Source organism: Mesoplodon densirostris, assembly GCF_025265405.1.
Source record: "Mesoplodon densirostris isolate mMesDen1 chromosome Y unlocalized genomic scaffold, mMesDen1 primary haplotype SUPER_Y_unloc_2, whole genome shotgun sequence".
Taxonomy (NCBI): domain Eukaryota; kingdom Metazoa; phylum Chordata; class Mammalia; order Artiodactyla; family Ziphiidae; genus Mesoplodon; species Mesoplodon densirostris.
This window is the reverse complement of record NW_026778237.1, coordinates 130,091-142,428: the sequence shown is the minus strand read 5'-3', so window position 1 is coordinate 142,428 and position 12,338 is coordinate 130,091. Positions and strand designations below refer to the sequence as shown.

Below are 12,338 nucleotides of genomic sequence, written 5' to 3'. Positions count from 1 at the left end.
TTTTTCTTTTTTTATTTTTAACTTATTATTTATTGTATTTTTGGCTGACTTGGGTCTTTCTTGCTGCACGTGGGCTTTCTCTAGTTGCAGAGAGTGGGGGCTACTCTTCATTGTGGTGCACAGGCTTCTCATTGCAGTGGCTTCTCTTGTTGCGGATCATGGCCTCTAGGTGTGCGGGCTTCAGTAGTTGTGGCTTGCGGGTTCTAGAGCACAGGCTCAGCAGTTGTGGCGCACGGGCTTAGTTGCTCCGCAGCATGTGGGATCTTCCCAGACCAGGGCTCAAACCCGCAACCCCTGCATTGGCAGGTGGATTCTTAACCACTGCACCACCAGGGAAGCCCTGTATATAGACATTTTGATGATGGCCATTCTGACTGGTGTGAGGTGATATCTCATTGTAGTTTTGATTTGCATTTCCCTAAAAACTAGCAAAGTTGAGCATCTTTTCATGTGCCTGTTGGCCATCTGTATGTCTTTGGAGAAGTGTCTATTTAAATATTTTTCCCATTTTTTGATTGGGTTGTTTGAGCTGCACGAGCTGTTTGTATATTTTGGAGATTAATCCCTTGTTGGTTGCTTCATTCGCAAACGTTTTCTCCCATTCTGTGGGTTGTCTTTTCATTTTGTTTATGGTTTCCTTTGCTGTGCAAAAGGTTTTAAGTTTAATTAGGTCCCATTTGTTTTTTTTTAACTTTTTAAATTTTCATTACTGTAGGAGGTGGATCCAAAAAAGATACTACTGCAATTTATGTCAGTGTTCTGCCCATGTTTTTCTCTAAGAGTTTTATAAAATCTAGCCTTATATTTAGGTCTTTAATCCATTTTGAGTTTATTTTTGTGTACGGTGTTAGAGAATGTTTTAATCTCATTCGTTTACATGTAACTGTCCACTTTTCCCAGCACCACTTGGTGAAGAGACTGTCTTTTCTCCATTGTATATTCTTGCTCCTTTGTTGTAGATTAATTGACCATAGGGTCATGGGTTTATTTCTGGGCTTTCCTGTTCGTTGAACTATATTTCTGTTTTTGTGCCAGTAACATACTGTTATTTGTTTTTTTTTTTTTTTTTTTTTTTTGCGGTACGTGGGCCTCTCACTGCTGCGGCCTCTCCCCGCTGCGGAGCACAGGCTCCGGACGTGCAGGCTCAACAGCCATGGCTCACGGGCCCAGCCGCTCCGCGGCATGTGAGATCCTCCCAGACCGGGGCACGAAGCCGTGTCCCCTGCACCGGCAGGTGGACTCTCAACCACTGCGCCACCAAGGAAGCCCAACATACTGTTTTGATTATTGTAGCTTTGTAGTATAGTCTGAAGTCGGAGTCTGACGGCTCCAGTTCCGTTTTTCTTTTTCTTTCTTTTTAAAAAAATTTTTTTTTTCTTTCTTTTTTTTTTTATTAGTTTCTGCTTTATAACAAAGTGAATCAGTCATACATATACATCTGTTCCCACATCCCTTCCCTCATGCATCTCCCTCCCTCCCACCCTCCCCATCCCACCCCTCCAGGTGGTCACAAAGCACCGAGCTGATCTCCCTGTGCTCTGCGGCTGCTTCCCACTATCTATCTACCTTACGTTTGGTAGTGTATATATGTCCATGCCTCTCTTTCGCTTTGTCACAGCTTACCCTTCCCCCTCCCCATATCCTCAAGTCCATTCTCAAGTAGGTCTGTGTCTTTATTCCCGTTTTACCCCTAGGTTCTTCATGACATTTTTTTTTTAATTCCGTATGTATGTGTTAACATATGGTATTTGTCTTTCTCTTTCTGACTTATTTCACTCTGTATGACAGACTCTAGGTCTATCCACCTCATTACAAATAGCTCAGTTTCGTTTCTTTTTATGGCTGAGTAATATTCCATTGTATATATGTGCCACATCTTCTTTATCCATTCATCCGATGATGGACACTTAGGTTGTTTCCAGCTCCGGGCTATTGTGAATAGACCTGCAATGAACATTTTGGTACATGTCTCTTTTTGAATTATGGTTTTCTCAGGGTATATGCCTAGTAGTGGGATTACTGGGTCATATGCTAGTTCTATTTTTAGTTTTTTAAGGAACCTCCATACTGTTCTCCATAGTGGCTGTACCAATTCACATTCCCACCAGCAGTGCAAGAGTGTTCCCTTTTCTCCACACCCTCTCCAGCATTTATTCTTTTTGATTTCTTGATGATGGCCATTCTGACTGGTGTGAGATGATATCTCATTGTAGTTTTGATTTGCATTTCTCTAATGATTAATGATGTTGAGCATTCTTTCATGTGTTTGTTGGCAGTCTGTATATCCTCTTTGGAGAAATGCCTATTTAAGTCTTCTGCCCATTTTTGGATTGGGTTGTTTGTTTTTTTGCTATTGAGCTGCATGAGCTGTTTATGAATTTTGGAGATTAATCCTTTGTCAGTTGCTTCATTTGCAAATATTTTCTCCCATTCTGAGGGTTGTCTTTTGGTCTTGTTTATGGTTTCCTTTGCGGTGCAAAAGCTTTGAAGTTTCATTAGGTCCCATTTGTTTATCTTTGTTTTTATTTCCATTTCTCTAGGAGGTGGGTCCAAAAGGATCTTGCTGTGATTTATGTCATAGAGTGTTCTACCTATGTTTTCCTCTAAGAGTTTGATAGTTTCTGGCCTTACATTTAAGTCTTTAATCCATTTTGAGCTTATTTTTGTGTATGGTGTTAGGGAATGATCTAATCTCAAACTTTTACATGTCCCTGTCCATTTTTCCCAGCACCACTTATTGAAGAGGCTGTCCTTTCTCCACTGTACATTCCTGCCTCCTTTATCAAAGATAAGTTGGCCATATGTGCGTGGGTTTATCTCTGGGCTTTCTATCCTGATCCACTGATCTATCTTTCTGTTTTTGTGCCAGTACCACACTGTCTTAATTACTGTAGCTTTGTAGTATAGTCTGAAGTCAGGGAGCCTGATTCCTCCAGCTCCTTTTTTCGTTCTCAAGATTGCTTTGGCTATTTGGGGTCTTTTTTTTTTTTTTTTCCAAACAAATTGTGAAATATTTTGTTCTAGTTCTGTGAAAAATGCCAGTGGTGGGCCTCCCTGGTGGTGCAGTGGTTGAGAGTCCGCCTGCCGATGCAGGGGATACGGGTTCGTGCCCCGGTCTGGGAGGATCCCATATGCCGTGGAGCGGCTGGGCCCGTGAGGCATGGCCGCTGGGCCTGCGCGTCCGGAGCCTGTGCTCCGCAACGGGAGAGGCCACAACAGTGAGAGGCCCGCATACCGCAAAAAAAAAAAAAAAAAAAAAATGCCAGTGGTAGCTTGATAGGGATTGCATTGAATCTGTAGATTGCTTTGGGTAGTAGAGTCATTTTCACACTATTGATTCTTCCAATCCAGGAGCATGGTATATCTCTCCATCTATTTGTATCATCTTTAATTTCTTTCATCAGTGTCTTATAATTTTCTGCATACAGGTCTTTTGTCTCCTTAGGTAGGTTTATTCCTAGATATTTTATTCTTTTTGTTGCAATGGTAAATGGGAGTGTTTTCTTGATTACATTTTCAGATTTTTCATCATTAGTGTACAGGAATGCCAGAGATTTCTGTGTATTAATTTTGTATCCTGCTACTTTACCAAATTCATTGATTAACTCTAGTAGTTTTTTGGTAGCATCTTTAGGATTCTCTATGTATAGTATCATGTCATCTGCACACAGTGACAGCTTTACTTCTTCTTTTCCAATTTGGATTCCTTTTATTTCCTTTTCTTCTCTGATTGCTGTGGCTAAAACTTCCAAAACTATGTTGAATAAGAGTGGTGAGAGTGGGCAGCCTTGTCTTGTTCCTGATCTTAGTGGAAATGGTTTCAGTTTTTCACCGTTGAGGACAATGTTGGCTGTGGGTTTGTCATAGATGGCCTTTATTATGTTGAGGAAAGTTCCCTCTATGCCTACTTTCTGCAGGGTTTTTATCATAAATGCGTGTTGAATTTTGTCGAAAGCTTTCTCTCCATCTATTGAGATGATCATATGGTTTTTCTCCTTCAACTTGTTAATATGGTGTATCACATTGATTGATTTGCGTATGTTGAAGAATCCTTGCATCCCTGGAATAAACCCCACTTGATCATGGTGTATGATCCTTTTAATGTGCTGTTGGATTCTGTTTGCTAGTATTTTGTTGAGGATTTTTGCATCTATGTTCATCAGTGATATTGGCCTGTAGTTTTCTTTCTTTGTGACATCCTTGCCTTGTTTTGGTATCAAGGTGATGGTGGCCTCGTAGAATGAGTTTGGGAGTGTTCCTTCCTCTGATATTGTTTGGAAGAGTTTGAGAAGGATGGGTGTTAGCTCTTCTCTAAATGTTTGATAGAATTCGCCTGTGAAGCCATCTGGTCCTGGGCTTTTGTTTGATGGAAGATTTTTAATCACAGTTTCAATTTCAGTGCTTGTGATTGGTCTATTCATATTTTCTATTTCTTCCTGAGTCTGTCTTAGCAGGTTGTGCATTTCTAAGAATTTGTCCATTTCTTCCAGGTTGTCCATTTTATTGGCATAGAGTTGCTTATAGTAATCTCTCATGATCTTTTGTATTTCTGCAGTGTCAGTTGTTACTTCTCCTTTTTCATCTCTATTTCTATTGATTTGAGTCTTCTCCCTTCTTTTCTTGATGAGTCTAGCTAATGGTTTGTCAATTTTGTTTATCTTCTCAAAGAACCAGCTTTTAGTGTGGTTGATCTTTGCTATCATTTCCTTCATTTCTTTTTCATTTATTTCTCATCTGATCTTTATGATTTCTTTCCTTCTGCTGACTTTGGGGGTTTTTGGTTCTTCTTTCTCTAATTGCTTTAGGTGCAGGGTCAGGTTGTTTACTTGAAATGTTTCCTGTTTCTTAAGGTGGGATTGTATTGCTATAAACTTCCCCCTTAGAACTGCTTTTGCTGTGTCCCATAGGTTTTGGGTCGTCGTGTCTCCATTGTCATTTGTTTCTATGTATTTTTTAATTTCCTCTTTGATTTCTTCAGTGATCACTTTGTTATTGAGTAGTGTATTGTTTAGCCTCCATGTGTTTGTATTTTTTACAGATCTTTTCCTGTAATTGATGTCTAGTCTCATAGCATTGTGGTCGGAAAAGATACTTGATACAATTTCAATTTTCTTAAATTTACCAAGGCTTGATTTGTGACCCAAGATATGATCTATCCTGGAGAATGTTCCATGAGCACTTGAGAAAAATGTGTATTCTGTTGTTTTTGGAGAGAATGTCCTATAAATATCAATTAAGTCCATCTTGTTTAATGTATCATTTAAAGCTTGTGCTTCCTTATTAATTTTCATTTTGGATGATGTGTTCATTGGTGAAAGTGGTGTGTTAAAGTCCCCTACTATGATTGTGTTACTGTCGATTTCCCCTTTTATGGCTGTTAGTATTTGCCTTATGTATTGAGGTGCTCCTATGTTGGGTGCATAAATATTTACAATTGTTATATCTTCTTCTTGGATTGATCCCTTTATCGTTATGTAGTGTCCTTCTTTGTCTCTTCTAATAGTCTTTATTTTAAAGTGCATTTTGTCTGATATAAGAATTGCTACTCCAGCTTTCTTTTGATTTCCATTTGCATGGAATATCTTTTTCCATCCCCTTACTTTCAATCTGTGTGTGTCTCTAGGTCTGAAGTGGGTCTCTTGTAGACAGCATATATATGGGTCTTGTTTTTGTATCCATTCAGCCACTCTGTGTCTTTTGGTGGGAGCATTTAGTCCATTTACATTTAAGGTAATTATTGATATGTATGTTCCTATTCCCATTTCCTTAATTGCTTTGGGTTCATTATTGTAGGTATATTCCTTCTGTTGTGTTTCTTGCCTAGAGAAGTTCCATTAGCATTTGTTGTAAAGCTGGTTTGGTGGTGCTGAACTCTCTCAGCTTTTGCTTGTCTGTAAAGGTTTTAATTTCTCCATCAAATCTGAATGAGATCCTTGCTGGGTAGAGTAATCTTGGTTGTAGGTTGTTCTCCTTCATCAGTCTAAATATGTCCTGCCACTCCCTTCTGGCTTGCAGAGTTTCTGCTGAAAGATCAGCTGTTAACCTTATGGGGATTCCCTTGTGTGTTATTTGTTGTTTTTCCCTTGCTGCTTTTAACATGTTTTCTTTGCATTTAATTTTTGACAGTTTGATTAATATGTGTCTTGGCGTATTTCTCCTTGGATTTATTCTGTATGGGACTCTCTGTGCCTCCTGGACTTGATTAACTATTTCCTTTCCCATATTAGGGAAGTTTTCAACTATAATCTCTTCAAATATTTTCTCAGTCCCTTTCTTTTTCTCTTCTTCTTCTGCAACCCCTATAATTCGAATGTTGGTGCGTTTAATGTTGTCCCAGAGGTCTCTGAGACTGTCCTCTGTTCTTTTCATTCTTTTTTCTTTATTTTGCTCTGCATCAGTTATTTCCACTATTTTATCTTCCACCTCACTTATCCGTTCTTCTGCCTCAGTTATTCTGCTATTGATCCCATCTAGAGTATTTTTCATTTCATTTATTGTCATTTTAATCGATGCTTGATTCATCTTTAGTTCTTCTAGGTCCTTGTTAACTGTTTCTTGCATTTTGCCTATTCTATTTTCAAGATTATGGATCTTGGAAATAGAATCTTGGATCAGCTTTACTATCATTATTCTGAATTCTTTTTCAGGTAGACTGCCTATTACCTCTTCATTTGTTAGGTCTGGTAGGTTTTTATCTTGCTCCTTCACCTGCTCTGTGTTTTTCTCTCTTCTCATTTTGCTTATGTTACTGTGTTTGGGGTCTCCTTTTTGCAGGCTGCAGATTCGTCGTTCCAGTTGTTTTTGGTGTCTGTCCCAAGTGCCTAAGGTTGTTTCAGTAGGTTGTGTAGGCTTCCTGGTGGGGGGGGGGACTAATGCCTGTGTTCTGGTGGTTGAGGCTCGATCTTGTCTTTCTGGTGGACAGGTCCACATCTGGTGGTGTGTTTTGGGGTGCCTATGGCCTTATTATGTTTTTAGGTAGCCTCTCTGCTAATGGGTGGGGTTGTGTTCCTGCCTTGCTAGTTGCTTGGCATAGCGTGACCAGCACTGTAGCTTGCTGGTCGTTGACTGAAGCTGGGTGCTGTTGTTGAGATGGAGATCTCTGGGAGATTTTCGCTGCTTGATATTATATGGAGCTGGGAGGTCTCTTGTGGACCCGTGTCCTGAAGTTGGCTCTCCCACTTCAGAGGCACAGCACTGACTCCTGGCTGCAGCACCAAGAGCCTTTCATCCACCCAGCTCAGAATAACAGGGAGAAAAAGTAGAAAGAAAGAATTAGTAGAAGAAAGAAAGAGAGAGGGAAAGAAAGGAAGAAGGGAAGAAAGGAAGGAAGAAAGAAAGAAAGGGAGGGAGGGAGGAAGGATGGAAAGAAGGAAAGGAGGGAGGGAGGGAGGAATGAAAGCAAAAGGAAGCGTGAATGGAAGAAGGCAGGGAGGGAGGAAGGAAAGAAAGAAAAGACAGGAGGGAGGGAGGAAGGAAAGAAAAAGTAGGAAGAAGAAGGGTGGGAGGGAGGGAGGAAAGAGAAAGAAGGAAAGGAGCGGAGGGAGGGAGGGAGGAAGGGAAGGTAGGAAAAAAAGAAAGAGCAGGTAAAGTAAAATAGAATAAAGTATGAAATATAGTAGCGTTATTAAAATTAAAAAGTAATTATTGAAAAAAAAACGGACCGATAGAACCCTGGGACATATGGTGGAAGCAAAGCTATACAGAGAGAATCTTACACAGAAGATGACACATACACATTCACAAAAAGAGAGCGGGGGGAAAATCAAAAATCTTGCTCTCCAAATCCACCTCCTAAATTTGGGATAACTCGTTGTAAAAAAAAGAAAAGGGCGAGAAGTCTGAAATCTTGCTCTCTAAGTCCACCTCCTTAATTTGGGATAATTCGTTGTAAAAAGAGGAAAAGGGGGGAAAGTCTTAAATCTTGTCCTCAAAGTCCACTTCCTCAATTTGGGATGATTCGCTGTCCATTCATGCACTCCACAGACGCAGGGCACATCAAATGGACCGTGGAGCTTTAATCCGCTGCCTCCGAGGCTGCACAGAGAGAGTACCCTGTCTCTGCTCTCACAGCTCCCGGGTCTCAGCCTTGGACCTGGCCCCGCCTCTGCACGTAGGTTGCCAGAGGGCGTCCGTTCTTCGCTCAGACAGGATGGGTTTAAAGGAGCCGCTGATTCGGGGGCTCTGGCTCACTCAGGCAGAGGGGAGGGAGGGGCGAGCAATGTGGGGCGGGCCTGTGGCGGCAGAGGCCGGCGTGACGTTGCAGCAGCCCGTGGCGCTCCGTGCGCTTTCCCGGGAAAGCCGTCCCCGGGTTCCGGGACCCCGCCAGTGGCGGGGTGCACAGGCCCCCCGGAAGGCGGGGCGGACAGTGACCCGCGCTCGCACACAGGCCCCGCGGCGGCGGCGGCGGCAGCCCCAGCGTCCCACGCCCGTCTCCGAGGTCCGCACCTTACCTGCGGCTCGCGCCTGTCTCCGGCGCTTCCCCAAGCAGCCCTCTTAATGCCCTCTCCTCGCGCACCAGGAAACAAAAGGGAACAAAGTCTCTTGCCCCTTCGGCAGCTCCATACCCTTTCCCCGGACTCCCTCCGGGCTAGCTGTGGTGCACTAACCCCTTCAGGCTCTCTTCCTGCCGCCAACCCCAGTCCTCTCCCTGCGCTCCGACTGAAAGCCGATACCCGAGCCTCAGCTCCCAGCCCCGCCCGCCTCGGTGGCCGAGCAGACAAGCCTCTCGGGCTGGTGTGTGCCTGAGGGCACCCGTCCTCTGTGCCGGAATCTCTCTGCTTTGCCCTCCGCACCCCTGTTGCTGTGCTCTCCTCCGCTACTCCGAAGCTTTTCCCCTCCGCCACCTGCAGTCTCCGCCCGCGAAGGGGCTTGTAGTGTGTAGAAACCTTCCCTCCTTCACGGCTCCCTCCCACTGGTGCAGGTCCCGTCCCTATCCTATTGTCTCTGTTTATTCTTTTTTTCTTTTGCCCTACCCAGGTATGTGGGGAGTTTCTTGCCTTTTGGGGGGTCTGAGGTCTTCTGTAAGCGTTCAGTAGGTGTTCTGTAAGGGTTGTTCCACGTGTAGATGAATTTCTGATGTATCTGTGGGGAGGAAGGTGATCTCCACGTCTTACTCTTCCGCCATCTTTCTCCGGGCCCCCTAAAAATTTTTTTAATTAAATTTATTTATTTGGCTGTGTTGGGTCTTCGTTGCAGTGAGTGGTCTTTCTCTAATTGTGGCGAGTGGGGGCTACTCTTTGTTGTCGTGCATGAGCTTCTCATTACGGTGGCTTCTCTTGTTGCAGAGCAGGGACTCACGCAGGCTTCGGTAGTTGTGGCTCGTGGGCTCTAGAGTGCAGGCTCAGTAGTTGTGGCACATGGGCTTAGTTGCTCCGTGGCATGTGGGATTTTCCTGGAGCAGGTCTCGAACCTGTGTCCCCTGCATTGGCAGGCAGATTCTTAACCACTGCGCCACCAGGGAAGTCCCTTCAGTTGCGTTTTTCTTTCTCAGGTTTGCTTTGGCTATTCAGGGTCTTTTGTGTTTCTGTACAAATTAAAATTTTTTTCTTCTAGTTCTGTGAAAAATGCCATTGGTAATTTGATAGGGATTGCATTGAATCTGTAGATTTCCTTGGGTAGTATAGTCATTTTGACAATATTGATTCTTCCAATCCCAAAACATGGTATATCTTTCCATCTGTTTGTGTCACCTTCAGTTTCTTTTATCAGCATCTTAAAGTTTTCAGAGTACACGTCCTTTGCCTCCTTAGGTTGGTTTATTCCTAGGTATTTTCTTTTTGATGTAATGGTAAATGGGATTGTTTCCTTAATTTCTCTTTCTGATCTTTCATTGTTTGTGTATAGGAATGCAAGAGATTTCTGTGTATTAATTTTGTATCCTGCACCTTTACTGAATTCATGGATGAGCTCTAGTTCTGGAAGCTAATAAGGATTTTCTACGTATAGTATCATGTCATCTGCGAACAGTGACAGTTTTACTTCTTTTCCAGTTTGGATTCCTTTCATATCTTTCTCTTCTCTGATAGTTTTGGAAGTCCTGTCCACAGCAATGTTGTGTCAAAGTGGTGAGAGTGCACATCCTTGTCTTGTTCCTGATCTAAGAGGTAATGCTTTCAGCTTTTCACTGTTCAGTATGATGTTGTTAGCTGTGGGTTTGTCATAGATGGCCTTTATTATGTTGAGGTTGGTTCCCTCTATACCCAATTTCTGTAGAGTTTTTAACATAAATGTTGAATTTTGTCAAAAGCTTTTTCTACATTTGTTGAGATGATCATGTAGTGTTTGTTTGTCACTGATCAATTTGTGGATATTGAAAAATCCTTGCAACCCTGGGATAAATCCCACTTGATCATGGTGTATGGTCCATTTAATGTATTGTTGGATTGATTCAGTTTGCTAGTATTTTGTTAAGGATTTTTGCGTCTATGCTCATGAGTGATATTGGCCTGTACTTTTCTTGTGGTATCATCTTTGTCTGGTTTTGGTATGAGAGTGATCATGGCCTCATGGAATGAGTTTGCGAGTGTTCCTTCTTCTGAAGTTTTTTGGAATAATTTCAGAATGATAAGTGTTAACTCTTCTTTAAATGTTTCATAGAATTTACCTGTGAAGCCATCTAGTCCTGGATTTTGTTTGTTGATAGTTTTTGTGTGTGTGTGTGTGTCTTATTTTTTATTGAAGTATAGTTGAATTACAATGTTGCATTACTTACTTCTGTACAGCAAAGTGACTCAGTTATAGATATATATATATACGTTCTTTTTAGTATTCCTTTCCGTTATGGTTTATCACAGGATATTGAATATAGTTCCCTGTGCTATACAGTAGGATCTTGTTGTTCATCCATTCTATATATACCAGTTTGCATCTGCTAATCCCAAACTCCCACTCCTACCCTCTCCCACCCCCCCACCCCCTTGGCAACCACCAGTCTATTCTGTATGTCCCTGATTTTGTTTTTCTTTCATAGATAGGTGTCATATTTTATTTTATTTTTTACTTCTTTCAAGTCACTTAATCTTTTATTTTACTTTTTTAAAATTAATTTTTATTGGAGTATAGTTGCTTTACATGTCATATTTTAGATTGCACATATAAGTGATATCATATGGTATTTGCTTTTCTCTTTCCGACTTACTTCACTTAGTATGATAATCTCTAGTTGCATCTGTGTTGTTGCAAATGGCATTATTTCGTTCTTTTTCATGGCTGAGTAATATTCCATTGTATATGTGTACCACATCATCTTTTATCCATTCATCTCTTGATGGATATTTAGGTTGTTTCCATGTCTTGGCTATTGTGAATAGTGCTGCTGTGAACATAAGGCTGCATGTATCTTTTTAAATTAGAGTTTTCTCCAGATATATGCCCAGGAGTGGGATTGTTGTATCATATGGTAATTCTATTTTTAGTTTTCTGAGAAACCTCCATACTGTCTTCCACAGTGGCTGCACCAACTTACATTCCCACCAACAGTGTAGGAGGGTTCCCTTTTCTCCACATCCTCTCCAGCAGTTTGTCATTTGTAGACTTTTTAATAATGGCCATTCTGACCACTGTGTGATAGTACCTCATTGTAGTTTTGATTTGCCTTTCTCTAATAGTTAGCCATATTGAGCATCTTTTCATGTGCCTATTGTTCCCCTGTATTTATTTTTTTGAGAAATGTCTACTTCAGTCTTCTGCCAATATTTCGATTCCATTGTTTGTTCTTTTGTTGTCGAGCTGTGTGAGCTGTTTGTATATTTTGGAAATTAAGCCCTTGACAGTCGCATCATTTGCAAATATTTTCTCCCACTCTGTAGGTTGTCTTTTCGTTTCGTTTACAGTTTCCTTTGCTGTGCAGAAGCTTGTAAGTTTGACTAGGTCCCATTTGTTTATTTTTGCTTTTATTTCTGTTGCCTTGGGAGACTGACCTAAGAGAATGTTGGTATGATTTATGTCAGAATGTTTTGCCCCTGTTGTGTTCTAGACATTTTATGGTGTCATAGCCTATGTTTAAGTCTTTAAGCCATTTTGAGTTTATTTTTGTTTATGGTAAGAGGTCGTGTTGTAACTTCATTGATTTACATGCAGCTGTCCAACTTTCCCAACACCAGTTGCTGAAGAGTCTGTCTTTTTTCCGTTGTATATTCTTGCCTCCTCTGTCAAAGATTAATTGGCCATAAGTGTGTGGGTTTATTTTTGGGCTCTCTGTTCTGTTCCATTGATCCATGTCTGTTTTTGTGCCAATGCCATGTTGTTTTGATTACTGTAGCTTTGTAGTATTGTCTGAAGTTTGGGATGGTTATGCTCTTGGAAGTCTTTTAATCACAGTTTCAATTTCAATACTTGTG

The 12,338-nt window shown here is 41.5% G+C and overlaps 1 protein-coding gene across 4 annotated transcripts in view; it reads left to right on the top strand.

Annotated features, from left to right (window-relative positions):
• Positions 1-12,338, top strand: part of LOC132483002 (centriole and centriolar satellite protein OFD1-like) — a 63,523-nt gene that overhangs the window by 28,320 nt on the left and 22,865 nt on the right. The window lies entirely within an intron of this gene.